The sequence below is a fragment of the Marmota flaviventris genome, chromosome 5, assembly GCF_047511675.1.
Source record: "Marmota flaviventris isolate mMarFla1 chromosome 5, mMarFla1.hap1, whole genome shotgun sequence".
Taxonomy (NCBI): domain Eukaryota; kingdom Metazoa; phylum Chordata; class Mammalia; order Rodentia; family Sciuridae; genus Marmota; species Marmota flaviventris.
In genome coordinates this window covers 37,880,126-37,885,475 of record NC_092502.1, presented here as the reverse complement: position 1 = coordinate 37,885,475, position 5,350 = coordinate 37,880,126, and positions in this window count along the sequence as shown.

Genomic DNA, 5,350 nt, shown 5'->3' with positions numbered 1-5,350 from the left:
GGGGACTGAGTCTATCTTCATGATGTCCACTGTTAGCAGGTTGACTGACATCTGGGTAGGCCACACCCAAGGACACAATAAGAGAAGGGGACACACACAAGGCACTTCCATGGAAGTATCTATCCTAAACAGGGCAAGGGGTTATATTACAAAGGAACAGGTGAACATAGCTCCATCCATGGGGCTGTAGGAAGACAAGCCTGGGCAGGAAGACACAAGTCACTCGAACCCTAGAAGAGAAGGGCAGTCTAGCAGCATGGTTGCCTGACACCACATCGCCCAGCAGGGGAGTTAACTCAGTCACATGCGAGGCTGATCTCCCACATAGATTGATGAAGATAAAAGGAGATAACCCAAATTACTAAAATCAAGGATGAAAGTGAAGCATTACTGCGAATTATAAAAAAAAGATAAAAAATGATAAAAGAAGCCTATGAAAAATTAAATGCCAATTAATCTGATTACAAATTCCTAAAAATATAGACACTGCCAAAACTGACTCAAGAAAAAATAGAAAAACGGAATCGACCCATAACAAACAAGGAAATTGAGGAGATGGCTTGACTGATAAATGTTTCTTAAAAAACACTTAAAGAAGAATTAATACCAATCCTTCCCAAGCTTGTCAAAATTACAGGAGAAAATATGTCCTAACTCACTCTATGAATCCAACATTATCATAAAAATACAGCCAGACAAAGACACCACAAACAAGAAATTATGGACCAGTATCCTTTATGAAAACTATCAAAACCTAAATTTAAGAGCTAAAGCCAACACAACCACAAAAGAAGACATACAAGACAAGCTTCATGATGTTGGATGGGTCATCGTTTTTTAAGTACAAAACTAAAAGCATAGGTAACAAAAGAAAAAAAATAGATATAATGTTTTCAACAAAACTAAAACTTGTGCATAAAGTAACTCTACCAAAAAGTATTAAAAGTAATGAAGAATGGGTGAAAATATTTATAAATCATATTCCTGGTAAGTAACTAAGATACAGAACATACAAAGAACTCTTACAACTCAACAACAAAAAACAGTCTGATTCACAAATGGGTAAAGTACAAGCACATGAAAAGATTTTCCATATCATGAGGCATTAGGGAAGTGCAGGTCAAAACCACAATAACATTTTATACCCACAGCATGGTTATTATCAAAACAAAACAAAATAGAAACTATTACTGAGGATAGGAACTGGAATCCTTGTGCTTTGCTAATGGGAATACAAAATGGTATAAAAACATTTTGATGTATCTTCAAAAAGTTAAGTAGAGAATTACTGTGTTATCCATCTCTCTGCCACTATAACCAATATTTGAAATAATCAACTAAAAAAGGCTTATACAGCTCACAGTTTTGGAGGTTTCAGTCCATGATCAAGTAGTCCCATCACATTGAAGCCTGTGGCAAGGCAGCACAAGATGGTTGATAGCAAATCATTGCACAAAGCTTCTCTCCTTATGGTCAAGGATCAAAAAGAAAATGAGAGAGACTAAGAATCCAATTCCCTTTGGGGACATGTTCCTAGTGACCCAAATATGTCCTACTATGCTTTACCTTTTGAAGTGTTCACTAATTCCCAGTCTAGGCATGATGGGGACCAAGCCTTTAACACTGGGCCTCTGGCAGACATTGCAGACCCAGAGTATCTTGATTACTGTATGACATCAGCTCCACTGGTAGGTAACATACACCAAGGAATTGATTGCAGAGATTCAGATGCATGTATACCAGTGTTTCCAGCAGCATTATCCATCTTAGCCAAAGGGTAGAAACAACTCAAGTGTTCATCAATAGATGAGTGTATAAACAAAATATGGCATAAATATATGTGTATGTACATATATAGTAAAATATTATTCAGACATAAAAAGAAATGAAATTTTTGATTTTATTTATTTATTTATTTATTTTGGTACCAGAGATTGAAATCAGGAGTGTTTAACCCCTAAGTTACATCCCCAGCCCTTTTTTATATTTTATTTAGAGACAGGGTCTTGCTGAGATGCTTAGGACCTTGCTATTAACTTATATTTAATTGTATATATTTAAGATGTACAACCTGATATTTTTATATACATATATAGTGAAATGATTATTCCAGTCATATTATTATAACCATCTCTTTACACAGTGACCATTTGTGTGTGAGGGTGAGAACACTTGGCTTATTCTCATAGCAAATCTCAAGGATATAAACAGTATTATTAACTATAGTTCCCAGGCTGCAATTTATATTTCTAGAATTTGTCTTACATAATTGAAACTGTATCCATTGATTACCCTCCATTTCTTTCACCCCATTCCCTAATCTCCAAACTTCATAACTACTCTTCTACTCTCTTCTTATGATTTTTTTAGACTACAGATATGAGTGAGATCATACACTACAGCTGACCCTTGAGCAACATGGGTTTGAATGAGGTGGCTTTTCTTATTGTATTTTGGGGTTTTTGTTTGGAGATTTGCAACAATTTGAAAATCTCCCAGATAAACCCCATAACCTATAAATATTGAAAAAAATTTAGGAAAACAGTAGGCATATCATAACTTCATAAAATATATGTTAATAATAGTTTATTTTATCACTTACTACCATAAAATACCCACAAGTCTATTATAGTGTTAAAATCTTTCAAAATTTACCCTTACAGGCAGTATGTGGGGCCATTCATAGGGTAGAGAAAATGTAAACAAATGTAAAGAGGCAGTATTAAATCATATAAAATATAAATATAAAATTAGCTATAGTACATATTGTACTACTATGATAGCATGGCTACCTCCTGTTGCAAGGACAGTGAACTCAACTATTGCAAATATTCACTTAAAATGCCCTAGGACATGAGCACCTGGGTGCCAGAAGCTCTGCTTCCCAGAAAATTGCCTATCCCAGTTAAAAGGGATCTCTCCTGGTTCTGGTGTAATTTTCACCACATCTAATACATATGACAGACAAAAATACCCATTAACTGACTATTCACATTAGGCTTGCAGTCATTAGGCTATTAGTCATTTATGTTTGGGGGAGTCAAGAGTTGTACTGGGAATTTTAACTGGAGTGGAGGTGAGGTGCCTGTAACTCCTGCACTGTTTACAGATCAAAGATATATATATATATCTTTCCACTATATTATATATAGTGGAAGAAATTAACATATCCATCTCTCACATAGTTACCCATTTTCCCACCTGTAGCAAGATAGGCTGTACTCTCTTCATTAGCAAAACTCCTGAATACATTATTATTAATTATACTCCTAGTGCCAAACATTATATCTCTAGAGTTGATCCCCATCTTCTCCACCCTACCCCACCCTTGGCAATCACTTTTATTCTCTGTGATTTTGAGTTCTTTTGACTGGGCTGTTTCCCTGGTTCTTCTTATGTCTTGCTATTTTTGCTGGAATTTGGACATCCCAAGAAAAATATCCATTTCTCCCAATCTATACATACTGTCTTTATATGGGGGCCTTCACCATTCTGCTTGGCTAGAGATTTTGTGAGCCACTCTCATCTTTTCCAGGGATGCATTTACTCTTGCCTCCTGTAATATAAATTCACAGTTTTAAAATTTCTCTGTTTTTTCAGAAGCTCATAGTTTGTTGTTCCCTCTGGTGTCTATTTGAAATACTGCAGGTTCTCAGGTGTTGAAACACTCCAGAGGTCTTCTCTGTTCTCAGCAGCTATCAGGCAAAATATGCCAGTTCCAGGTCAGAACTCCGCATCAGACAAAGTCAGTGCCTAGGCAGCCTCTTCAAAATGTTGAATGTATGCTCCACTCATTTCTTTCTGTCCCAAAGTTAGCAGCCTCCAGTTGAGTGTCTTTTTTGTTTGTTTGTTTGTTTTAATATTTTATTAGTTGTTGATGGGTCTTTACTTATTTATATGTAGTTCTGAGAATGAAACGCAGTGCCTCGCACATGCTAAGCAAGTGCTCTACTACTGAGCCACACCCCAGCCCATTTCTTTTTAATTCCAGTTGTTCTGAGCTGTGCTGGCCTGAGGGCGGGGGGGGGGGGGGGGGGGGGGGAGACTATTGCTGGTGAAATGCAGTGGTTTTTCTTAACCTGTTTCCATGTGGCTGTTCTTGGCTCTGTGCTTCCTTGCAGCACTGTAACTTCTTGTTTCTGGAATCTCATAAAGGCTTTGAACCCTAGATTGTCATATTGATGTTTCTCTGAAGGACATAACAAGGTCTGTGGCTTCCTGTTCCACCATGTTGCTCATAATGTATTTTTCTCCCCTCTGCTTGGAATTAATGTTTGGTCTTCTTCTAGTTGTCACTAGTTTGACTATCCATTTCTAAGTGTGGATTGGGGGGTATTTTTCTTACTCAATTTTTTCTGAGCTTCTTGGATCTGGTGTGTAATCTTGGACATGTCTCAGTTACTATTTCTTCAACTGTTTTTTCAGTTCCTTTCTTTTCTTTCTAACATTCCAATTACATGTGTTGCACAATTGGTAATGTCTCAGAGCTCTTAGGTGCTTTGCTCTAGATATTTTTCCCTTTATATATTTTTGGGGGGTGCATTTTGTATTTCAGGAAAGTCATTTCTATTTTCCTGTCTTCAAATTCACTGATTTGTCTCCTCAGCTCTGTCAAAGCCATTGATGGGCCCATTGAAAATATTCTTCTTTTATAATACTATTATATATAGCATGTTATATATTACACATTACATAAGACATAATTCATATTTTATTACTATGATTTGTTTGAAGTTTCTATCTTAGCTCACAGTGACCTACTTCTTCTAATGAGTTCTCTACTGTCCAGTATTCCATTCAGCTCTCAGTGGATTAATCCAAGTGAGTCAGAGCCCTCATGGTTTGATCATTGCCTAAAAATACCACCTCTTAACCTTGTGATATTGGAAACCATAATTTTGACACATGAGCCTTTGAGTAGACATTCTAGAGACAAACCTTAACAAGCTTGCTTTTTCCAGGGCTTGCTTTTCATATTAGGTGGAACTGGAACAGAATTCTCACTTCTGAAGAAAGACTCCTCTGTGAACTTACAAGTGCTCCATGAATCATGTCATTTTCTAGTCTAGATGATGGATACAGGCATCATTCCTGAACTTCTATCAATGCCAAACAGGTACCTTTCATCCTTTCAGGTGGGTCTTTCCTGAGCTTAATGCTCCATCTCCATATGCATGTGTAAACCAGCTAAATGCTTAAGTGGGATCTCTGCAGATCCCACTGAACTCTCTTTCCATGTAGATCTCTCTTTTCTGATACCTTCTCCTATAAACTCCAAAAGACTTGGTATCACTGCCTGGTATCTCAGCTCTCTCTTCTCTTGTCACAGGTCCACAGGGCTCCTGTTCCC